This window comes from Phyllostomus hastatus, unplaced genomic scaffold (genome assembly GCF_019186645.2).
Source record: "Phyllostomus hastatus isolate PE091 unplaced genomic scaffold, TTU_PhHast_1.1 phas_contig_34, whole genome shotgun sequence".
NCBI classification, from domain to species: Eukaryota; Metazoa; Chordata; class Mammalia; order Chiroptera; family Phyllostomidae; genus Phyllostomus; species Phyllostomus hastatus.
This window is the reverse complement of record NW_025333857.1, coordinates 26,985,874-27,013,009: the sequence shown is the minus strand read 5'-3', so window position 1 is coordinate 27,013,009 and position 27,136 is coordinate 26,985,874. Positions and strand designations below refer to the sequence as shown.

The 27,136-nt window shown below is 37.0% G+C and overlaps 1 long non-coding RNA gene across 1 annotated transcript in view; it reads right to left on the bottom strand.

Moving 5' to 3' along the window:
• LOC123820135 overlaps nucleotides 1–27,136 on the bottom strand; it is a 52,414-nt gene that overhangs the window by 2,146 nt on the left and 23,132 nt on the right. The window contains exon 2 of the long non-coding RNA XR_006785896.1: nucleotides 26,481–26,586. This is a non-coding gene — a long non-coding RNA (uncharacterized LOC123820135). The remainder of the gene's footprint in view (nucleotides 1–26,480; nucleotides 26,587–27,136) is intronic.

The following is a 27,136-nucleotide window of genomic DNA, read 5'->3' as shown; positions in this document are numbered from 1 at the left end:
AAACAGAAATGGTGGGAGGGTTGGTGGCATATAGGGAAGAAAGTGTAAATAATAAAATATATAAAGAATTAAGGATTTGTTTTCTGTCAGAGAAAGAAAATCATACCTGTAAGATGGTTGCCTCCAAATTTAAACACTGCCCAAATAAATATAAGCAACTTATGTACTTTAGACCTAAAAAAGCCAAGGTACTGGTGATAACTGGATGGAGGACAAAGGCAGTCCTGGAAAACAAAGCTATGGACATTATTTAACCATTAATACCTGCTCAGGGTTTCAGGTCACTAACAATAACTATGATTTGTAGGAATGATAGATATTTACATGGCACTTCCCCAAATTCCATCTCTGCTTAAAATGCAAATGCTTTCCAAAGCAGATCTATCTTTTCAATTAACCTTCTGTTACTCCAAGAAGTTCTTTGGGGTCAGGCTGGCTACGAAGAAGATGAAGGATATCGGTATTGGTACTGGTTGACTTACTATTTATTTTTTAAGGCTGGTCCCTTTCAATGTTGGACTGACAAATAGGCGTTTAGATGAATTATTTTTCTTTCCTTTTTGTTTGGAAATTCCAAAAAATGTTAGCAACCTCTGTTCTGTTTCTATGACAAAAACTTATTACAGCATTCTAAGTAATAGTGTAGTTTATTGTGAGACTCATACATCACCACTGGGAAGTGATTCCTTGCTTTTGAGACACATCAGAACTTTCCACCACTGAAAATGCAGTCGTTGTGCTGGTAGCATTTCCAAAATCAAAGGCACTGAAAGACTGCAAAGAAGCTGAGAGAAAGCCTTGTATTCCATCCACAGAAATCAGAGAATGAAATTAAGGGAATGTCTAAGAAAATTTCTAGCATTCTAAAGGTTTGTCAGGTAATCAAAATAAATTAACTTATCAAGGAATCTTAAATGAAAAAATAGAAAAATCAAAGCTGGGCACATTATGAAGGTCCAAGGATGAGTCAGTGTTAGAAAAAACCTATTAGTATAATTCACTAAATTATGAGTCACAAGAGAAAAACTGTTTTCTCCTCCTCCTTCTATCCTCCCCCTTCCCTTCATGAACAATTCAGTCCAAGCCCATTAGTTAAATCCAAGAAGAAGTGGGCGGGGGGTGGTGTTAGTTAGAACTTGAGTGGTGTGAGAAGGGCATACACAGGAAGAGGGCAGTGGTTGTAGATGGAAGATTGGTTTCACAGAACACTTTGATCATATAGGTAACTATCTTAAGGATAATGGAAGTCAGGTTTCTTAATCTCAGAGAAGGGAATTACAAATGTGGAAAGGGAAAAAATCTAGAATAAACCAATGCAGCTGGATTGAAGTAAAAATATCCTCATAAATTCATGGCTTTCAATTAAATGGATGGATGAATAGAGAGATAAACAGACAGATGGACAGATAATGCAGAAAATAATAGATATAAACATGTGTGCATATACACATAATCATACATATATTCTCTCGCCCATTCCACTGAGAGGGGCTTGGGAACAGTGACATCCAAAGAGCAGTGAGTTTACTTTAGAGATCAAATTGTGGTCTCTAAATATCATTCTTCACTAAGGGAAATCAGGCTTCTTGAAAATGGCTGGTTCTAGGTCTGAGGAAGGCAGAATAACAATAAAACTAGAGGATCTTCTTATACCAGGGGGTAAAGAAGTGGTCAAAGAATGAAGGGGGTATACCAAAAGAACACAGAAGCAGTTTGAAGGTTCCCATTGGTCAAATCTGGGATAATTTGACATCAAAACAAGAATTTTAGTAATGTATCATAACATGGACAATTAAATATGAAAACATGGTTCATACTGATATACATAAATGAATAAATATTTGATAAAGAATGGAATATTTATACCCTTTCAAAGTAACTTTTCACAAAATAAAATTATTTAAAAGAAAAATACCTTTATAGGAGATAAACCTGACATATAATACCTTAATCAAGTGATCAAATTGAGCATCACCAGTAATAGGAAAAATGAAAATAATGTACCACTTGATAATATACAATGATAAGAACACAGTATCCATTCTGTGATATTTCTGGCCAAGATGCATAATCTGAGTGTAATCATGAAGACAGATCAGACAGACTAAAACTGAGGAACTATCTACAAAAGAACTGGTGTGTAATTTTCAAAAATGTCAAGAAAAGCTAAGAAAAGACTGAACAACTGCTCCATAATGAAGGCAACTAAAGAGACATGATGGGTAAATTTTAAAAATAACAACTTTGAGATGTAATTCACATCTCATAAACTTCACCCTCCCAAAGTATACAAATCAATGTTATTAGTAAATTCACAAAGATGTGCAACTATCATCACTATCTAATTTTAACACATTTTTTAAACTTAGGAATAAATTTTACAAAGGTTGTACAAGACCACTGGTACATTGAAAATTATAAGACATAAAATTATAGAAAGATATTATGAAAGACACAAGAAATAGAAAGATATTCCATGCTCACAGGTTGGAAAATTATTATAATTTTATTAATTTATTAAAGTGACCATACTTCCTAAAGCAGTCTACAGATTCAATGCAATCCCTATAAAAATCCCAAAGACATTTTTCACAGGCACAGGACAAATAGTCCTAAAATTTGTGTGGCACTACAAAAGACCCAGACAGTCAAAGAGATTCGGAGAAAAATGAACAAGATCAGAGGAATCACATTCTCTGAGTTCAAACTATAATATCTAACACCAAAACAGCATGGTACTGTCAGAAAAACAGATGCTTGGATCAATGAAACTTAATTGATAGCCCAGAAACAAACCCACACATATATAGACATCTGATTTATGAAAAAAAAAAAAAAGAAGAACATACAATGGAGAAAGGAAATTGTCCTCAATGGAGTTGGGAAAACTGGACAGCCACATGTAAAAGAATGAAGCAGACCACTATCTTACACTGTACACAAAAATGAACTCAAAATGCATTAAAGACTTTAATGTAAAACCTAAAATCATAAAGTACTTCAAAGAAAACATAGTTACTAAGCTTCTGGACATTGGTTTTAGGAATGTTTTTGTGGATTCAACTTTAATGGCATGGGGAGCAAAAGAAATATAAATGGAACTACAACAAACTAAACTTCTCTGTACAGTAAAGGAAACCATTAAAAAGATGAAAAGACATCCAACTGCATTTTATAGCAGTTAATATTCAACATGTATAAAGAACATATATAACAACAATAAAAAACAACCCAATCAAAAAATGGGAAGAGGATTGAATAGACTTTTTCCCAAAGAAGACATACAGATGACAAGCAGAAACATGAAAAGATGTTCAACATCACTAATTATTACAGAAATGCAAATTAAAACCACAATGAGCTACCACCCTATGCCCGTAAGAATGGCAATCATCAAAAGACAAGAGATAACAAGTGCTGGAGAGTATGTGAAAACAAACTCTCATACACAGTTGGTAGAATTGTAAATTAGTACAGCCACTAAGAAAAACAGTATGGAAATCCCTCAAAAAATTAAGAATATAACTACCATAGCATCTAGCTATTCCACTTCTGTATATTTATTCAAAGAATACTATTTGAAAAGACACATGCACACCTATGTGCACTGTGGCATTATTTACAACAGCCAAGATATGGAAACAACCTGAATGTCCATCAACTGATATATAAAGATAATTTGGAATATATACACAGTCATAAAAAGGTAAAATCCTGCCACTTGCAACAAAATGGATTAACCTTGAGGATATTGTGCTAAGTGAAATAAGTCAGACAGAAAAAGACAAATATATGATGTAGTATATACAGATACCAAATAATGTTGCATATCTGAAACTCATATTATAAACCAATCATACACCAATATGAATATAATAATAAAACAAAATTATATTCACACACACATACAGAAAATTTAGAACATTTTCATAACCCTGAAATGGAGCCTGGTACCCAGTAACAGTTACTCTCCATTCCCTCTGCCAACAACCCCCAGCCCCTAGGCTGTACCAACAGAAAGTAACAATAGAAAGTAACAATAATCTATTGGTACTTTCAGTCTATGGATTTGCCTATTCTGGGCCTTTAGTATATATAGAATCATACAAAATATCATCTTTTGTGACTGGCTTATTTCACTTAGCATAATGTTTTCAAGGTTCATCCATGTTTTAACATGCATCAATATTTCATTCTTTTTTAGACTGAATAATATCCATTGTATAAAGATGCCATATTTCATTTACCTATTCATCAGCTGATAGACATTTGGGTTGCTTCCATTTTTTACTATTATGAATAATTCTATTGTCATTCATGTATAATTTATTTTAAAAAGTTTTGTTTATTTTTTAGAGACAGGAAGGGAGGCAGAAAGAGAGGAAGAAAAACATCAATGTGTGGTTGCTTCTTGCATACCCCCTACTGGGGACCTGGCCCACAACCCAGGCATGTGCCCTGACTGGGAATTGAACTGGTGACCCTTTGATTCACAGGCCAGCACTCAACCACTGAGCAACACCAGCCAGGGCTGTGTATAATTTTTTTTTATGAATAGTATCTGATTATGTCCTAGATGTTATTAGGATGTGGCTGAGACATTTGGTAGAACTTGAATGGGATCTAAAGATTAGATGACAGTAATATAGCTATCAGTGTTTATTTCCTGGTATTGATAGTTATATTTTGATAATCTAATATTTCTTATTTATAGAAAATATACATTACAGTACTCAGGGTTGATGAGACATCATGCCAATAACATACTCTCAAATGATTCAGGAAAAACAGTTCTTTGTACTATACTTACAACTTTTTTCTAAATTTGAAATGGTCTCAAGAGAAAGGTCGACTTCCGTGCTCATTTTATGAGACCAACAGAAACCTGATACCAAAACCAGAGAAGATGCCACAAGAAAATCACAGGCAAAATCCCTGATAAACATAGATGCAAAAATCCTTTACAAAATATTAGCAGACCAAATTCAACAATATATTAATAGGATCATACACCATGATCAAGTGGGATTCATTCCAGGGATGCCAGGATGGTTCAACATCCACAAATAAATTAATGTGATATACCATAAAAACAAAATGAAGGATAAAAATCACATACTTATCTCAACAAACACAGGGGAGAAAAGCATTTGAGAAAATTCAATATGCATTTATCATAAAAACTCTTACTAAGTAGGTATGCAAAGCCCAGAGCTAACATCATACCCAATGGTAAAAAGTCAAAAGCTTTTCCTCTATGATCAGGAACAAGATAAGAATGCCTATTCTTGCCACTTTCATTTAACATGGCATTTGGAAGTCTTGCCTAATAAAAGCAATTAGGCAAGAAAAAGAAATAAAAGGCATCCAAAGCAGATAAAGAAGTAAAACTGTTATTATTTGCAAATGACATTATACTATATATAGAAAACCCTAAAGACCTACCAAACACTGTTAAAACTATAAATTCAGTACAGTTCTAGGATACAAAATTAATATACAAAACAATCTGCTGAGGCACTCACTCTCTCTGGAGCATGCCAGCATCTTCCCCCTCCACTCCCTCCAGGCACCTTCTGCCTTTCTTCTTCCTAAGTTCCAAGAGGTTCCTCTTTTTTTGCCTCTGTAATTCATTTCCTGAGCACACATAGCCCAGCTGGCTTACCTTTTCTACCTCTGTGACTTTCTAAATAAACTCTCTTATAATTTGAAACAAACAAAAACACAAAAAGTTGAACTCCTATACATTTATAAGAAACTGTCCAAATAAAATTAAGAAAAACAACCCCATTTATAAATGCATCAAAAAGGATAGAATACCTAGGAATAAATTTAACCAAGGAGGCAAAATATCTGTACCCTATAGATTATAAAATATTAATGAAAGAAATCAAAGGACACAAAGAAATGGAAAGATACTCTGTGCTCATGGATTGAAACAATTAATATTGTTCAAATGTCCATACTACCCAAAGCAATATACAAATTGAATGCAATCTCTATTAAAATTTCAATGGCTTTTTTCACAGAAATTGAACAAACCATCCTAAAATTTATATAGAAGCACAAAATACCACAAGAGCTGAAGAACTCTTGAGAAAAAAGAACAAAACTGGAGGGCTCCATGTTTTCATACTATATTATAAAGCCATAGTAACTAAAACTGTATGGTATTGTCATAAAAACAGACACACAGATCAATGGAACACAATAGAGGGCCTAGAAATAATCCCGTGCATATATGGTCAATATATTTATGAGCCAAGAATATACAATGGGGGAAAGGGCAGTCTCTTCAATAAGTGGTGTTGGGAAAACACATCGGTCACATACAAAAAGATGAAATCGAACCACTATTATATATTATACACAAAAAATAACTCAAAATTAATTAAAGATCTTAATATAAGAACTGAAATGATAAATATTATAGAAGAAAACATAAGCGGTAAGCTCTTTGACATTAATCTTAGTAATGACTTTTTTTGCATTTGACACAAAAAGCTAGAAAGGCAGAAAACAAATAACTTGGACTATGTCAAACTAAAAAGACTCTGAAGAGTAGAGTAAACCATCAGCAAAATGAAAGAGCAATCTACCACCAATTACATACCTAATAAGGGATCAATATCCAAAATACATAAAGAACTCATCCAACTCAGTAACAAAAAAATTCCAAACAACTTGATTTTTAAAATGGGTAGAAGACCTGATTAGACATTTTTCCAAAGAAACTATACAGGTAGTGAACAGGCACACAAAATGCTGCTCAACGTCTCTAATAAGGAAAATGCAAATCAAAACCACAATGAGATATGACCTCACATCTGTTAGAATGGCTATCACCAAAACCACAAGAAATAATAAGTGTTGGCAAGGAGGCAAAGAAAAGGGAACACTTGTATGATGTTGATGGGGATGTAAATTGGTATAGCCACTGTGGAAAACGGTATGGAAGTTCCTCAACAAGTTAAAAATAGAACTGCCATATGGTTCAGCAATTCCACTTATGAGTAATTATCTGAAGAAAATGAAAACATTAACTTGAAAAAGCATATGCACTCCCATATTTTATATTATATGTTATTCACAATAGCCAAGATATGGAAACAACCTAAGTGTCCATCAATGAACAAGTGATTTAAAGAAAACTGATCTGTAGAGGTGTGTCTGGAAAAAGTCCAGCCATTGTTAACATAAAGAGGTTTGCATGATATTGATGTAACCTGGTAGCCAAGGAGAGTGGACTGGAGTGCACATGTGTGAACAATGACAACTTCACTGTACTAATTAGAGGAATGGTAAATGCTGTTGACTGAGCATGTGTACTGTGTGTGGCCATTGCATTCAAAGTGACTGAGTAGAGCAATGAATTTTCATCAGATTTTGTGTTAAGCTTGAACATTCCTCCATGGAAACTACTTGGATCATTCAGAAGGCTGCAGCTATGGGCAGCTGGTGATCAGCAGCTTCATCCAACAATATGCCTGCTCATGTGCATGTCTCATGCAGAGTTTTTTCGTGAAACATCAAATCACCTAGGTGACTCGGCCCCCCTATAGCCCAGATTTGGTGCTCTGTCACTTATGGCTTTTCCCAAACTAAACTCAACTTTGAAAGGGAAGAGATTTCAGACCATCATGAGATTCAGGAAAATGTTATGGAGCAGCTGATGACAATTGGGAAAACTATGTGAGGTCCCAAGGTATCTACTTTGAAGGGGACTGAGGCATCATTGTCCTATGTACAACATTTCTTGTATCTTCAGTAAATGTCTCTTTTTCATATTATGTAGCAGGATACCTTATGGACAGGCCTTATATATCTATATATATAAATAGATATGATATATATCTTTTTATATAAAATAGATGATATATACCTATTTATATATATAAAATATTATTTAGTTATAAAAAGAAGGAAATCTTGCCATTTGGCATAACATGGATGGACCTAGAGGGTATTATGCTAAGTGAAAGGGGACAGAGAAAGAGAAATACCGTATGATCTCACATACATGTGAAATCTAAAAATATAAAAACACTGGTCAAGATGGTTGTGTAGGTAAACACGGCTTGCCTCCTCACACTACCACATCAAAATTACAACTAAACTACAGAACAGCCATCATTCAGAACCTTCAGAAATCGAGTTAACATGAACATGGACAAATATGGTGATAGCTGGGGGGAGAGGAGTATAAGGGTACTAAATGGTAATGGAAAAAAATACAATAAAAATTAAATTTAAAAAAGCAATTGAGCTTAACGGAAGTCCTACAACTATGAAATTAAAAAAGAACCTCATCAAGACTGGTAGGAAATGTGAAGGCACTGAACAGGCTTGTCCCACAGCTACATGTGGCAGATAAAAATCAGGAGGAATATCTAAGGAGTGAAAAGTCCTAGTCCCATACCAGGCCCTCAGCCCATGGTTCCAGTTCCAGGAAGAGAAGTCACCCTAACTTCTGGCTGTAGAAATCAGCATGGATTGAGGCTGTGGACAACAGAAGCTGCTGGACACATTGGCAGTTCCTTTTAAAGGGTCTGCAAACAGAGATACTCAGATTCACTCCCATTGAGCTCCAGCGTAGGATCAATGGATTCAAAGACATCAGAGGCAAAGGAGGATGAACTGAATTGTCCAGCATCAGAGCAGGAGCTGGAGGGCAGCTTTCTTCCAGACAGAAGTGCTGGCAGAAGTCACTATTCCTTTTCTGAACCCTTCCCACACAGAGCCACAGAGCTGGCAGGCAGGCACCATATCTGAGACTCCATCAACATGGTTCACATTGTTTGCCCCACCCTGGTGATTCCCTGAGGCCCTGACCCACCCAAATTTTGGACCAACCCATGCTGTTTCCAGTGGCTTTTTCATACAAATGGCTTGTCTTGGACCATGATTCAGATTTGCCTAAATTCTCTCAAACAAGCAGCATCTAACTTCAGTGAGCCCCCTACCTCGCACTAAGTTTCCCCAGGCCTGGCACTGGCAGCAGCCAGCTGTGGTTCATATTTTGGCTTTGCCTAAGCACCTACAATCCAAGCAAAATTTGCAGCCAACTGTAGGCTGCTTTGTAACTTATAGAAAGAATACAGGTGGTGGCTGACCTTGGATGTGTCAACATCAATCAAGGCTCAACTGCAAGAGGAGGGTGTACAGAGGCCACATAGTGGGCACACTTTGAATACCCATCTTGGGTAGTAGGGGAGTCTGTGCCACTGGACTCTACAGGACACCTACTACATTGAGTCACTCTACCAAGCTTAGGAGATATAGCAGCTCTACATAATACATAGAAACAAACACAGGGAGGCTGTCAAAATGAGGAGACAAAGAAACATGTCCCAAATTAAAGAACAGAACAAAATTCCAGAAAAAGAACTAAACAAAATGGAGACAAGCGATCTACTACATGCACAGTTCAAAACACTGTTTATAAGGGTGCTCAGTAAACCTAGTGAGAACTTCAGTAGCATAAAAAAACGGCAGGGGAACCATAAAAAAGAACCAGTCAGAAATGATATATAGTAGCTGAAATGAAGAACAATTTACAGGGAATCAAAAGTACAGCGGATGAAGCTGAGAATCAAACCAGTGATTTGGAATATAAGAAAGCAAGAAACACTCAGTCAAAACAGCAAAAAGAAAAAAACAATCCCTGCAAAATGGGCATAGTGTAAGGAGCCTCTGGGACAACTTCAGGCACACCAACATTTTTATCAGGGAGTACTGGAATGAGAAGAGAGACAGCAAGAAACCTATTTGAAAAAATATTTGGAAAAACCTATTGGAAAAATAATGACAGAAAATTTTCCTAACTTGGTGAAGGAAATAAACATACAAGTCCATGAAATGCAGAGTTCCAAACAAGATGTACCCAAAGAGGCCCACTCCAACACACATTGTAATTAAAATGCCACAGGTTAAAGAAAAAGAGAAAATCTTAAAAATGGCAGAAGAAAATCAGTTAGTTACCTACTAGGGAGACCCCATAAGTCTGTCAGCTGATTTCTCAAAAGAAACTTTGCAGGCTAGAGGCATTGGCAAGAAACATTCAAAGTAATGAAAATCAGGGAACTACAACCAAGATTACTCTACCCAGCAAAGCCATCCTTTAGAATTTGAAGTTCAGATAAAGAACTTCCCAGAGAATAAAAAGCTAAAGTAGTATATCACCACCAAAGCAGCATTATATAAAATGTTAAAGGGTCTTCTTTAAGAAGGACAAAAAAATATATGAACAATTAATTGGCAACAAATACATATCAATAATTGAATCTTAAAAACAAGCAGAACAGAAACAGAATCATAAATACAGAGAACATTTTTTTTATCTTGAAGTAACTGAGTTTTATTTTATTATTATTTGTTTTATGGAAGCAAAATACAGAGAACATTTTGATGGTTGCCAAATGGGAGGGGGCTGGGGGTGAAACAGGCAAAAATAGTGAAAGAATTAAGTAGTACAAATTGGTAGTCATGGGGATGTCAAGAGCAGCATAGGAAACAAAGCAGCCAAAGAACACATACGCATGACCCATGGACATGGTCAACATTGTGGGGATTGCCTGAGGTAGGGGGGATGCTGGGTGAAGGGGGAGCAAAGGGGGAAAAGTTGGGACAACTCTACTAGCATAAATAAAGTATAATTAAAAAATAAAGAAAAGAATAAAAACAGCAAGCTCATAGAATATTTTGGCAGTTGCTGGGGGTAGGGTGGGCAAAATGGGTGAAGGGAGTCAAAAAGTACAAACTTCCAGTCATAAAATAAATAAGTCCTGGGATGTAATGTGCAGCATGGTGACTGTAGTTAATACTGTGTTGCACATTCGAACATTGCTAGGACAGTACATATTAATTCTCTTGTCATAGGAAAAAACACTTTTAAATTTTTAATAATTAAAAAAAAATGTTTTAAGGTTTTATTTATTTATTTTTCGAGAGGGAAGGGAGGGAGAAAGAGAAAGAGAGAGAGAGAAACATCAATGTGCGGTTGCTGGGGTTTATGGCCTGCAACCCAGGCATGTACCCTGGCTGGGAATCGAACCTGCAACACTTTGGTTTGCAGCCCACGCTCAATCCACTTAGCTATGCCAGCCAGAGAAAAAAACACTTTTTCTATGGATGGTAACAGATGTTAACTAGACTTACTTTAGTAATCATTTATCAATATATACAAATACTGAATTGTTAACGTGGTACACTGGAAACTTGTAATGTCACATGTAAATTATACCTCAATTAATGAAAAATTTTAAAAAAGAAACAGAGAGAGACAGACAGGCCACACTACATAAACAAATGCTAAAAGAAATTTGATATAATTCACCAATTACTGTTGATTTTTAAGTAGTAAAAATATTTGAATATTTTTTAAAACTATGTTTTGTTTGATATATATCTCAAACCAAAAGCTAGTACCATGCTTAATAATAAAACATTAAGGTATTCCTACTAAAGTAAAAAACAAAACAAGGATGCCCATTATAACAACTACTATTTAGCATTGTTCTCAAATTTTTAGCTAATTCAATACAAAAAAGAGAAAGATTCAAAATTAACTTAATAATTACTCAAATATTTCAGATGTTTAGCAAGCTTAACAGTTAACATATACACACTAAAAACATAACTTTCTCATAAATCAAGAATAATCTGATAGAAGACACAATCCAGAACAAATTCTAGTTATAATGAAATATAATCCTAAAAAGCAAATAAGCTGAGAAAATTATGTGGGATAAATATTCTTTGCACTAAAATACTATAAGCCACGAAGCCATTAAGAAAAATAAAACTGTCTTAATAGAAATATAAACAGATATGAAAAGTTAATTCCCCAAAAGTAATTAAAATTACAATAGACAATGAGAAAAAGTTCAATCTCACTAGTTATTAAAATGCAAAATAAAACAATGTGACACCATTTGTTTTTGTTCTTCAAACCATCAAAGATTTTTTTTAAAAACTTTATTTATTTTTAGATAAAGGGGAAGAGAGGGAGGAAGAGAGGGAGAGAAACATCCATGTGAGAGAGAAACATCGAATGGTTGCCTCTTACCCTGACCAGGGATCGAACCCACAACCCAGGTATGTGCCCTGACCAGGAACCTGACCTTTTGTTTTGTGGGATGGCACCCAAACAAACTGAACCACATGGGTCAGGACTCATTAAAGATTTTTTTAAATATGATTATAAGGCAAGTGCGTAGAGAAATTGATACTCTTACTCTTGGTGGTAACACATACACATCGGTACAACTTTTCTACAGGACAATATGACAAACATATAAATGAATTAAAAAACTTTAAATATCTTATCTTTTAAGCCCAGTAATTTCACTTCTAGGAATTTATTCTAAGAAAAAACATATCTGAGACTTAAGTTCATGGATGTTTATTGAAGTATTGATTATTATGACACAAAAATTTAAGAACCACCAAAATGTCCGGCTGGGGACTATTTGAATAAACTACAAAATTTTAATATGATTGAATATTATGTAGCTAATAAAAATATATGAAACATTTTCACAGAAGATAGTTCAATGCCATTGCAAAGAGCTATGGACAATTCACATGCATCCCTATGATAAAGGATTGTACTAAAAAGAACAGAATCTAAGACCGTGCAACTCGAAATGAGGTCCATGGACCAGAGGCTTGAACATCACCTGGGAGCTTCATAAAAATGCAGATTGTTGCTTCCACCCTAGACTTCGTGAATCAGAATGGGTATTTTCACAAGATCCCCATGTGATTCTCATGTATATTAAAGAGTGAGCAGCAGACATGAAAGATACCCTCTAACTGTCCACTTCTCCATCCACTCAGGTTTTTGGAGTCTCTTTTAACTCTTCCTCCTCTACCTACTATAGCATGACCTACAAAATATCCATTTAATAAAAACCAAGGAAAGGTAGTAGACCTGAGGGTGATTTGTAACCAAATTGGTATAATGAACCTCCGAATTAATATAATCTGATGGAGGGTTATACTCCTTAGGGGTGTGAATTTGGAGAGGGGGTAGGAGTTTCACTGAAATCCATGACAGACAAATGGGTGTGACATAGTCATGTATTTTATATTCTTCTTGAACCCAGTGAATCAGAACATACCAAAAGCTCTCCCCTTAAGTATATGATTCCCATCCATCAGTCCTGTTCTCTAGTTAGCAATTTTCAGCTGCCTATCCACCCTTTGGTACTATCTGCAGAAAGGAAATTGCATACTACCTTCTGAGTAGCACATGCACATTCGTTAGTCCCGTGATCCCCAACATTTTTGGCACCAGGGACCAGTTTCATGTAAGACAATTTTTCCACAGACCAGGGTGGGAGTGATGGTTTCTGGATGATTCAAGTGCATTACATTCAAGCTCACCTCCCGCTATGCAGCCTGGTACTGCTGCTCTAACAGGCCTGGACCACTACCAGCCCACAGCCTGGGGGTTAGGGACCCCTGCATTAGTCCTATCCTCCAGGATAGTTCTGTTCTTGTACAGACAAACCCCCAGCTGTCCACAGCTAATTGTCCAAAACTTTGAACAAATAATCAGTAGGAACAGAACCTGAGCTCATGCATAAAACAAGAACATGGGTATTTAATGACAACTGGATGTTAAATAATGAGAAAACCAGGCCCCACTTCTCTGGTAGCTTCATCTTCCATTTCCCAACTCACAATACTTTACTCTATTGAGCAACCAACAGATTTCACCACCACCTTCTATGCCATTCCTGTACCACAATGTGGAATGCCTTTTACATCTGTGGCTGCCTGGATAACCTCTGCTCATCCCGTAAGACTCAGCTCAGGGTGCATCTGCTCCTCCAGGCAGCCTTCCTTCAGCCTCCAGGCTGCATGACACGTGCCTGTCTCCATTCCCATAGCACCCTGGTTTAACTGTCATTGTATTACGCCCCACCAGTTCTGTGCAACAGAAACTTAATAGGAGCCACATATATTTAAACTTCCTAGTAGCACCGTTTTTTAAAAATTAAAAGCAAGGGAAATAAAATTGAATTGTGTGTTTTATTTAATCCAGCATATTCAGAATGCTATCATCTCAACAGGAAATCAGTGCCATACTAAAAATTATTCTTTATATATTTTACAAGTTTTAAAGTATCAAGTCTTCAAAATCCATTGTGTCTTTTACACATAGAGCACATCTCAATTCAGACTAGCCACATTTCAACTGCTTGTAGCCACCTGTGGCTAATAGTGACTATATTGGTCAGTCTAGCCTTAAACTAAAATGATCTACTGATGAGTTTGCCATCCTCACTAGAAGTAAGCTACTCAAGGGCAAGGTCAATATCTTATTTGTAGTATCATCAGTGCCACACCAGTGCCTGGTAATTAATGAGCACTTGGTAAATATTGGCTAAAATAAACTGACCTGAAAGTATTTTGAGAGAAGGAGGGATTTTAACAACTGTTCAAATGAAAAACCGTTTATACATACTTGTAATAATTATAATATAGGAAAAGTAGTTAATGTGTTTGTCTTGGAAAATGCTCCATGGTTTTAAAGTGTGTTACCTTATTTAACCCTCACAATAACCCTATATTCTATGTACCATTATTGCCTTCACTTTATGAGAAAAGAAACTTGCCCCCAAATTATACAACTACTAAGAAGAGCCAGGACTTGCTGAAATAGTTACAGAACAACAAAGTAAATGACCAACAAACCCACATCCCACAAGAGACAAGCTCACCTCCCGCTGTGCAGCCTTATAGAAAATAAGCTATATCCAGAGATGTTATACTCTTGAATCTCTTCTACCATCCCCACTGGCATCTTTCCTCGGGCTGTGTGATCAGCTGAGTTCTGCGTTCTGCAGTATGGAACTCTGTCCAAGTTTCTGAAGCAGTCCTTCCTGGTTTGAAACTTACTGTTTTGCATACTTGCCTTCTAAATTGCTTGCATTCTGCCTGTCTTGTCAAAATGGCAGAGCCTTTCACAAACCACTTCAGTGAATAAAGCTGCATTTCTCAGAGCCTGATCTTCCAGGATCTAGAGAAAGCATAGGCCATGAGCAAGTGGCTCTCCTCCACCACTGCCCTGAGGCCCCAGTGTCACTCATATGGCTGGGGGTGGGGAGAGGGAGGTGAGCAATCACTGCTGCTTTGTGCTTTTGTTTAATGGAACCAGGCTAAATTGTACTTCAGAAAAATGATGCAGATTGCAATTTAAATTTTTTTTTGGTGTACAAAAATTCCATTATCTCTAAACCCTAGGAACCAGAACCACATCTGGCAAAGGGAATAAAGCTGGAGTCTTAAGGAAAGAATAGATTAGGAGAAGCTTTGAAAATAGGCAACCACATTTGTATTTGATGTGGTGGGAAATATAGATCCCTGAAGGGTTTCTGAGAGTGGGAGTTATGTGATGAAAACAGTGATTAAGGAAGATGAAATGCAAGCAGGACAAATTGAGGGGATGGGCTAAGATCAGAGAAGAGGCAGTCATCCAGGCCCAGGGAGGTGGAGAGCGCAAGGGAGAAAGTGGGGGTATTAGGTCAGGAATCCATGATTCTATATAAATTAGTTAACATATGCCCACCCCCAAATCACTTTACTACCAAGTTACTACTAGGTGTTTATGCTCTTACTGTATTTGGGAAGGCAAAAATAAACCCATGGGGAGCTAAATATTTACTTTAAAATGATAATAGAATTTCATCTGTGACTGTAATGGTTTAAACTGTATGCATACCCTGCTGAGCAAATGAGCTTATGAGCACGTGGAACAGTTCATGGGGCAGAAATGAAGCACAGAAAAATGTACCTTAGGCTCTTATTCACAGAATAAACAAACACAACCCAAAATAGTTTTTAAAGCAGCCTCATGTGGATGCAGCCCAAATGACAGAATAGAAATGGTTATCCCCAAAGTAGCAGCCCCAGTCCAAGGGTACCCCTAACTTTTTGCCCTACAGGACTCTAAAAGCACCCTAGCCAGGTCAAGTTCTACCATGGCAGGAAGAACTTGGGTTGACTCTCAGTTGGACCAACAGTATTTGTCAAAGCCCTACACCCTAAGCCATCATGTTCTTCAATTCTGGCTGCAATTTTAAATGGTCTAGAGACTTAAAAGTTACTTACTTTCAAGTTTAGATGTAGACAGAGTCTTGGAGAAGACATTTAAACCCATAGCTGAAGAATGTTTTCAGAATATTCAGGGAGTTCTGGCCAAGATGGAGGCATAGTTAGAAACACTTCACTTCCTTGCACAACCAAAAGAAGGATAATAACCAATATAAAAACAATAAAAAACCAGTGCCAGAAAAATCAAACTGCATGGAACTCCGACAACCAAGGAGTTAAAGAAACATTCACCCAGACCTGTAGGAGATGGGCAGCCGAGCAGAAAGGACACATGGTAAGGCAGAAGACCACACGGGTGACTTGGGGCTGGTTGAATGGAAAACTTAAGACTCAAAGCTAGCTGTAAACTACTGCAGGGGTTGCCACAGTGGGAGAAGCTCCCAGTTTCACATGAGAGAGTTCATTGGAAAGCAAGCGAGCTGCGTTGTTCCCTCTCTGACCCCTCCCCCAGACAGTGCCACAATGCAGCAAAGAGGGTCACCTCACCCTGGCGAATACCTAAGGATCTGCCCCTTTACAACATAACAGGTGCACTGAGACAAAGAAATATGGCCCAAATGAAACCACAGATCAAAATGCCAGAAAAAGGCTAAGCGATAAGGAGATCACTAATCTTCCTGATGCAGGGTTCAAAACACTGGTAATCAGAATGCTCACAGAACTGATTGAGCTTAGTTGAAAAATGAAGGAACAAATGAAGGCTACCCAAAGTGAAATAAAGAAAAATATACAGGAAACCAACAGTGAAGGAAAAGAAACTGGGACTCAAATCAATGATTTGGAACAATAGGAAGAAATAAATATCCAACTAGAACAGAATGAAAAAATAAGAATTCAAAACAATGAGGAGAGGCTTAGGGAAATCTGGGACAACTTTAAACACTCTAACATCAGAATCATGGGGGTGCCAGAAGGAGAAGAAAAGAGCAAGTAATTGAAAACTTATTTGAACAAATAATGAAGGAAAACTTCCCCAATCTGGCAAAGGAAATAGACTTCCAGGAAGTCCAAGAAGCCCAGAAAGCCCCAAAGAAGTTGGACCCAAAGAGGAACACACCAAGGCACATCACTATCAAGTTACCAAAGATTAAAAAGAAAGAGAGACTCTTAAAAGCAGCAAGACAACAGGAGACAGTTACCTACAAAGGAGTTCCTTTAAGGCTATCAGCTGATTTCTCAAAAGAAACCTTACAGGCAAGAAGGGGCTGGAAGGAAGTATTCCAAGTCATGAAAGGCAAGGACCACAAGATTACTCTATCCAGCAAAGCTATCATTTAGAATGGAAGGGCAGATAAAGTGCTTCCCAGATAAGGTCAAGTTAAAGGAGTTCATCATTACCAAGCCCTTATTACATGAAATGTTAAAGGGCTTCATGTAAGAAATAGCAGAAGATCAAAAACTATGAATAGTACAATGAGAACAAACTCACAACTACCAACAACCAAATGTGGAAAAAAAAAAAAGGAAAACAAAAACTAAGCAAACAACTAGAACAGGAACAGAATCAGAGAAATGGACATCATTGGAGGGTTTTCAATGGAGGGGGGGAAGAAGGGAGAGGGGAAATGTACAGGGAATAAGAAGCATAATTGGTAGGTATAAAATAGATAGGGAGAGATTAAGAATGGTATAAGAAACAGAAGTCAAAGAATTTACATGTACAACCCATGAACATGAACTAAGTGGGGAGGGGAATCCTGGAGGGTTGAAGGGTGCAGGGCAGAGGGGGGATAAAGGGTAAAAAATTGGGGAAATTATAATAGCATAATAATAAAATATACTTAAAAAAGAATATGTTTTAAGCTATACACCTCTTTTTCCAATAAAATGTAACAGAAACTCAATGGATAAATATTCAAATGGACTCCTTGAGGAAGGATGGTGGTGAAAGCCCAGAATTCCACCTACTCATTCTCTCCCCTTCCTTGCCCCAACATTGCCTTCATGCCCCCAAACTTACATACACTGTGGCAAACCTGAAGTCCTCTCAAGGAAAGCAGTTTGCAAAAATATTAAACAGTCTAGCATTTTTGTTTTGTTTTGGCATGGAAAAATTAAAGCAGGAAAGCTTAATAGGACTTCCATTTCTAACCACATGACATATTAAACAACCTAAAATTTAAGCATCCTTCTAGAAACACATCGAATTCTAGCTAAATACAAATATCCATTTAATGTATAACAGGAACTCACAAGGACAAAACTCCTCAATTTGAAAATATGAGTGTGACCTATGACCCTCTAATTCCATATCTAGGTATGTGCCCCAGAACAGTTTTTTAAAATTCTTATTGGACATACATCACTGGGTCATGGATTCACTTGGTAAATTGCAACCAGTATATTTTTGTTTTGGTGTAAAACAGACTAAACTGAATTATAACTGAAAAGAAAATTAAAGTATTTTATTGAGTACTGAGTAACTTTTATTTTGAGAAACTTTTATTCTACATGTATGTGTACATACACACAGATAAATGTAGCACATGCATGTGCTGGGTTTCCATATAAAATGTATCTTTAACTTTGCATGTAGATAAAACTTTCTGAAAAATGCTAATTTAGAGAAGCTTTTTGTATGTTAGCATAAGAAATATGCATTGGTTAGTACAGGAAACATTGGTTAAATAATGCAAAATTAAAAGCAATTTAAAGTAATCTAAGACTTGCAGTCAAGATGATGAACTACGCAAATTCTGTGCTTGTGTCCAACTAAACCATGCCAAAATTACAAGTAAATTATAGAGCAGCCACCATTGAGGACCATCTGAAGACTAGGTAAACAGAAGTCATATAACTAAGGATGTGAACAAGAAGCCCCAATGAGACTGGTGGGAGGGTTAGAGGTGCAGAATGGGCAGGCCCTACACCCAGAGTGTGGCAATTAAGAACTGGGAGAGATCTCTTGGCTGAGGAGGTCCCCTCTGAAGAGCAAGTGGCCCCAGATTCGGCTCCCCAGCCTTGGTTACCAGTGAAAGGGCATTCCCGTGGCATATGGCCGTGAAAATGAGAAGGGATTATATCCAAGTAATGGAGGGCTGCCAGAGTCTCAGATGTTTCTCTTGAGGGGCCTGCACACTGACTCACTCACAGAAACACTCATTCTGAGATATAGCACAGACACAGCCCTCAAAAAGCACCTGTGACATACAGGGAGGCACTGAAATGAATGGCTTCAGGGCACAGCTTATGGAGGAGAAGAGGTCAGAGCAGCTTTCTCTGGGATGAAAGCACCTGTAGACACCACTCCTCTTTTGTTGAGCTTTACCCTCACCCACCTGGCAGGTGCAGGTAGGCACTAAATCTCAATTCTCCACGAATTAGCCTAACACTGTTCATCCCACCCTGGCAATTCCTTGAGGACTTAGCCCACTCAACTCCAACTCAAGGCCCAAGCCACTTCCAGTGGCTTTTCTACACAAGTTGCCTGCCTTGGCTCATGCTGCAAACTTTCCAAAAATTTCTTCACAAACTTCAAACAAGCAGCAGCTGGCCTCTTCATGCCCTTACCTCTTGCTAAGTTGCCCCAAGTAAAGCACAGATTGTGATCAGTCTCAACTTGCACAGCAACTTTCATCAAGTGGCCCCAAGCCTGGTATAAGCTATGGCCAGTTTTGGTTTGAAACATAGCTTCAACTAAACAGGACAAGCCCGGCACAAGGGGCAGCTGGGCTCAGTTCACATTGTAGCACTAATGGCAACTGGCCTCAGTTCACAGCATAGTCTCTCCCAAGTGCCTCCAAACCCAGAAAAAGTAGTAACCAACAGCAGATCACTTTGTAGTTCCCACCAGGTGGTTCTAAACTGAGCACATATAGCAGCTGACCCTGGCCTGCATTGGAGCTCTTCCCCAAAGGCTCTAGAACCCAACAACTAAAAGCTGGCTAACACACCCAGCAGCCAACTTCCCATCATACCACAGCACCAAACAACCAACTCCACAAATGACCCACCCCAAGGGCAGACCCAGCTGGCAGCAGAACCCTGATAAAGTGACTCCTGGTTCATGGGGTCAGCCCTCACACAATAGCTTGCCTGTGGTAGTCACAGCTAGTCCTCACAGCCAGTCAGCCTGAGGGTTAATCCCATCTACGGATGTGCTAACTATTCAAATTCAACTACAATAGGAGGACACAGATAACCCATACAAAAGACACCCTTAAAGCACCCAGCTCAGGTAACCAGGAATACTATGCCTACTGGGCCTCAAGAACAACTACTACATAAGGCCACTCTTCCTAGACTGGGAGATGTAGCAGTTACCTAATATATAGAAACAAACACAGGGAGGCAGCCAAAATTAGGAGACAGACATGTACCAAATAAAAGAACAGGACAAAACTAAAGAAAAAGAACTAAACAAAATGGATACAAGCAATCTACCAGATACAGAATTCAAAACACTGGTTATTAGGATGCTCAATAAAGTTAGGGAAAGAGGAGATGAACTTCATGAAAACCTTACAATGAGATAGAAAACATAGAAAAGAACCAGTCAGAAATGAGGAATGCAATAACTGAAATGAAGAATACTCTAAAGGGAATCAATCACAAATTAGAGGAAACAGAGACAAGGTAGAAGAAAATATCCAATTAAGATGCCAAAACAAAAAAAAAAGGATTAAAAAAATTGAGAATAGCTTAATGGATCTCTGAGACAACATTGAGCATAACAACATTCGCATCATAGGAGTACCAAAAGGAGAACAGAGAGAGGGAGGACATAATAATGGAAAACTTCTCTAACCTGGTGAAGGAAATAGACACACAAGTATAGGAAGTGCAGAGAGTCCCAAAAAGATAAACCAAAAGAGGCCCACACCAAGAAACATTATAATTAAAATGCCAAAGGTTAAAGACAAAGAGAGAATCTTAAAAATAGCAAGAGAAAAGCAGTTAATTACATACAAGGAAGTTCCCATAAGACTGTTAGCTGATTTTTCAACAGAAACTTTGTAGGCAGGTGGTGTTGGCATGAAATATTCAAATTGATGAAAAGCAATGATCTACAGCCACAGTTACTATACCCAGCAGGGCTATCACTTAGAATCAAAGGCAGATAGTTTCCCAGACAAGAATAAAAATAAAGAAATTTATCACTATTAAGACAGTATCACAAGAAATGTTAAAGGAATGTCTTTAAGAAGAAAAGATAAAAATATGTACAAGAAAATATAAAAAAGGAAAAATTCTCACTGACAAACACTAAAAGCAACGGTTCAATGGATGGTAAAGCTAAAAAAAGGTTAAAGAGCAAAAGTAGTAGGATCACATGGGATTACAATTATAAATTAAGGGATACATACAAACACACATGCACCAAAAGAAGTAAAACATAATGACAAAAACAAACATGGTGGAGGTGAGTAAACATTGTAGTGATTTTAGCATGTGTTTGAACTTAAGTAACCACCAACTTAAAATACACTTCTGTAACCAAAACTTGGTACATAGGAAGCACAGTTAACCACAAACCGAAAATCTACAAGAGATATACAAGAAATAAAGAGAAAGGAATCCAAGCACAAACTAAATAAAGTCATCAACATATAAGAGAAGAGAGCAAGAAAAAAAAGGAAGGAACAGGTAAGGACAATAAAAACAATCAGAAAAAAATGGTAGTAACTATATACCTATCAATAATCACTTTCAGTGTAAATGGACTAAATGCTTCAAATAAAAACACGGTGGCTGAATAGAAAAAAAGGACAAGATCCACACATACGCTGCCTATAAGAGACCCACTTCTGATCAAAAGACACACAGACACTAAAAATGAAAGAATAGAAAAAGGTATTTTATACAGTGGAAACACACACAAAAATACTGAGGTAGAAATACATATCTCAGGCAAGGTAGGCTCTAAGAGTAGGGCTAACGAGAGACAAAGAAGGGCATTTCTTAATAATAAAGGGATCGATCCAGTAAGAGGACATAACTCTCAAACATCTAGACACCTAACATAGGAGTGCCTAAATATAAATACTGACAAACATAAAGGGAGACACTGACAACAGCACAGTCACAGTAGAGGACTTTGAAACTCCACTGACATCAATGGATAGATCATGCACAAAATCAACATGGAAGCAGTGGCCTTAAATGACGCATTATACAAAAAAGCTTTAATTGATATTTTTAGAGTATTTCACCCCAAAGCAACAGAATATACATTTTTTAAAAAGATTTTATTTATTTATTTTTAGAGAGGGAAGGGAGGGAGATAGAGAGAGAGAGAGAGAGAGAGAGAGAGAGAGAGAGAAACATCAACGTGCAGTTGCTGTGGGGGTCATGGCCTGCAACCCAGGCATGTACCCTGACTGGGAATCGAACCTGCGACACTTTGGTTCGCAGCCTGTGCTCAATCGACTGAACTATGCCAGCTAGGGCTAGAATATCCATTTTTTTCCTCAAGTGCACATGGAACATTTTCCAGAACAGACCATGTTAGGCCACAAAACAAGTCTCAATAGAGTTTAAAAAACTGAAATTGTATCAGTCATTTTCTCTGATCACAATGGTATAAAATTAGAAATCAACTATGAGAAGAAAACAACAACAAAGAGAACACATGCAGGCTATATAACATGCTACTAAACAATAAATGGGTTAAGAATCAGATAAAGGAAGAAATCAAAAGATATCTTGAGACAAATGAAAATAATAACAAAATGACCTCAAATCCTTGGGACACAGCCAATGCCATTCTAAGAGGAAAATTATAGTAACACAGGCCTGTGTCATGAAACAAGAAAAATCCCAAATAAACCATATACCTAAAAGAACTAGAAAGAGAAAAATAAAGTCCAAAGTAAACAAAGAAAATAACGAAGATCAGAACAGGAATAAGCAAAATAGACTCTAAAAAACAATACAACACACCAATGAAATCAAGAGCTGGTTCTTCAAAAAGATAAATAAAATTTATAAACCTTTAACCATATTCATCAAGAAAAAGAACCCAAATAAATACAAGCAGAAATGAAAGGAGAGAAGTGACAACCAACATTACAGAAATACAAATAATTATAAGAAAACACTATGAACAATTAGATGCCTAAAAATTGAACAGCTGGAAAAAATGGATAAATTCCTAGACAAATACAGTTTTCCAAGACTAAATTAGGAAGAAACCTAATTAGGAAGAGAAGATCTATAACTACTAATAAAATCAAATCAGTAAAAACAAACAAACAAACAAACAAAAAAAAAACCTCCCAACAAACAAAAGCCCTGAAAAAGATGTCTTCACAGATAAATTTTTCCAAATATTCAAATAAGAACATACCTATTCTCAAATATTCCAAAAAACTGAAGAGGAGGGAAGACTCCCAAGCTCATTTTATAAGGTTAGCATTACCTTGATACCAAAACAAGACAAAGACACTACAAGAAAGGATCATATACCATGATTAGGTGAGATTTATTTCTGGGATGCAGGGTTGGCTCAATATCTGCAAATCAATTAATGTGATACACCATGTAATGTGATACACCATGTTCAGGTGTGCTCCCGATGCTATTGGGAGCACACCTGAACATAACAAAGGCCATATATGACAAACCCACAGCTATCATCACACCCAGCAGTGAAAGCTGAAGGTTTTTTCATTGAGATCAGGAGCAGACAAGAATGTCCCCTTTTACCATTTTTATTCAGCATAGTAACAGAAGACATGGCATAGGAATCAAAGAAAGAAAGAAAGAAAGAAAGAAAGGGCATCTGAATTGGAAAGGAAGAAGTAAAACTTATTTACAGATGACATAATACTGTATCTAGAGAACCTTAAAGATTCCACCAACAATTATTAGAATAAACAAATTTAATATTAAGAAACCAGTTGCATTTTATACACCAATAACAAACTATTGGAAAGAGAAATTAAGAAAATTCTATTTAAAATTGCATCAAAAGAGTAAATACCTAAAAATAAATTTAACTAAGGAGGTTAAAAATTTGTACTTGGAAAACTATAAGGGGTGTCCAACCTTTTGGTGTCTCTGGGCCACACTGGAAGAAGAAGGGTGTGTTGGGCCACACACATTAAATACATTGCAACATGTAATCACAAAGATAATCTCATAATGTTTTAAGTAAATTTACAACTTTGTGTTGGGCTACATTTATAGCCATACTAGGATGCATGTGGCCTGCGGGCTGCAGGTTGGACATCCCTGAAAGAAATTGGAGATAATAGAAATAAATGAAAAGATATATAATGCTCATGAATAGGAAGAAGTAACACAGTTAAAATATCCATACTACCCAAGGTAATCTACAGACTCAGTGCACTCCTTATCAAAATACCAATGGTACTTTTCACATAACTAGAACTAATAATCCTAAAATTTATATGGACCTACAAGACCCTAAATAGCTAAAGCAATCTTGAGAAAGAACAAAGCTGGAGGTATCCTGATACTGACATAAAAAACAGACACATAGATCAATGGAACACAATAGAGAGCTCAGAAATAACCCCATGCCTATTTAGTCAATTAACATTAGAGGTGAGAACATACATTGGGATAGAGATAGTGTCTTCAATAAATGATGTTGGGAAAACTGGACAGATACTTACAAAAGAGTGAAAACTGGTTCATCTCTCACACCATACATGAGAATAAAGTCAAAATGGATTAAAGACCTAAATGTAAGACCTGAAACCATAAAACTCATAGAAGAAAATATAAGCAGTAAATGCTTTGACATCGCTCTTAGTTAATATTTTCTTTTTGGATATGTTTCCTCAGGCACGGGAAACAAGCAAACAAACAAACAAACACAAATGGGACTACCTTAAGGTAAAGAGTTTTTTCACAGCAAAGGAATCCTTCAATGAAACAAATAGATAATCTACTGAATGGGAGAAAATATTTATCAGTGATACATCCAATATGGGGTTAACATCTAAAATATCTAAGGTATTCATACATCTTAACATCAAAATAAAAAAATAATTTGGTTTTTAAAAAAAGGCTGAGGACTTGAACAAACATTTCTTCCAAGAGGACGTGCAAATGGACAATAAACCAAAGAAAAGGTACTCAACATCACAAATCAGAGAAGTGAAAATAAAAACCACAGTGAGGTATCACCTCATACTTATTAGAATGGCTATCCTCAATAAATCAACAAACAACAAGTGCCGGTTAGGATGTGGAAAAAGGGGAGCCTTGTGCACTGTTGGCAGGATTGTTCATTGGTGCAGCCACTTTGGAAACCATATAGAGGTCTCTCAAAATATAAAAAACAGAACCACCATATGACCCAGCAATTCCACTTCTGGCTATTTATCCAAAGAAATCTAAAGCTCTCATTTGAAAAGATATTTGCACCCATATGTTCATGGCAGCTTTACTTACTATAGCTGAGGCATGGAAGCTACATAGGTGTCCACCAATAGACATTTGGGTAAAGTTGTGGCATGTCTCATACATGTACACAATGGAATATTACTCAATCATAAAAAGAATGAAATCTGCCACTTATGATAACATGGATGGACTTAGAGGGTATTATGCCAAACAAAATAAGTTAGACAAAGACAAATACCATACAATTTTACTTGTATGTGGAATCTAAAAAAAAAACAAACAAAACAGAAACAAATTGATGTTTGCCAGATGGGAGAAGGTTGGCAGGGGGAGGGGTTGAAAAATTTGAAGGAATTAAAAATACACACTGATAGTGATAAAAATAGTCACAGAGATGTGAAGTACAGCATAGGAAATATAGTCAATAATACTGTGATATGGTGTCAGATAGATACTAGACTTATCTGGTGATCACTTCATCAGGTATATGAATGTGGAATCATGAAGTGATATACCAAAAACTAATATAACATTGTATGTCAGTTGTAAGTGAAAAATAAAAATAAATTTAAAAGAAGCAATCTAACTGTTCATCAACAGAAAAATGAATACATAGAAATAGTGGTTAGTTTATAAAATGTTACACCATGTAGCAGTGAAAATGAATGGACCAGAGCTATGTGGCTGAAACCTGATGCTAAATTCAGAGAAAGACTGTTGCATAATATGTACAGCAGGCTTCCATTTACTTAAAAGTTTAAAACATGGAAAATGACAGTACCTATTGTGAAAGGTATATGTGTACACAGAAGTAGGAAAGCACGAGGATCCAAGGCAGTGCTGACCTGTGGCATGGGAAGAGGGAAAATGGGAGTGAGGAGGAACTGGAGAACTCAGCCAGGTCTGAAGTGAACTTGTCAAAATGTTAGCATTGCTGAGAACTCAATGGTACATATGGTTTTGTTATTACACTCTTCCTATTTATTTTTGTTGTCGTTGATTTAAATTTTTTTTTTTTGTAAGTCACAGGTACTCACTGAGACCAGATAGGTGATTGGGGGTCATCTGGAAGAAACCCAGAAGAGGATCTGGAGTGAGTTCCAATCTAGTCTTCTCTCCACCTGGCTCCAGTTCATGATCTGTCTGCAAATAAAGGATTTGCATCATTTTGGTCCTAATCTTAGTAATTTAATTTTACTTGAAAGATATTGTTCCCCAAAGACCACCAGGCCACATCTGCTCTGGCCAGAAATAGCACAAAGCACACTCTCTCTGTGAGGCTGAGCGGTTGTTTCACTTTGTCACTTGGCTCCGTTTCCAGCCTCACTCACTCAATGCAGCAAAACGCTGAGCCACTGAAAGGTTATTGGAGAGAGAGAGATGATCTAAACAAGCAGAAAGTATAAGGGAGGGGGTGGGGAGAGAGAGAAAAAAGAGAAGGAGAATCAGCTTTGCATGAGGAAGTAGACAAACTCACAGGAAGTGATCGAATTAAAGTCAGGATATTGCTGAGAAACCGTAAAACAAACACGGGGCATAATTTAGATGTGTAGAACTGGAAATAGTTACACTTTTACAGCCTTGAAGCGCAAATGCACAATCCAATGGGAGGGAGTTCATTAACTTTCTTCTAGTGTATCTTACAACAAAAAACAACCAGGCAAAAGATATTTTGGCAATGACTGGAGACCCT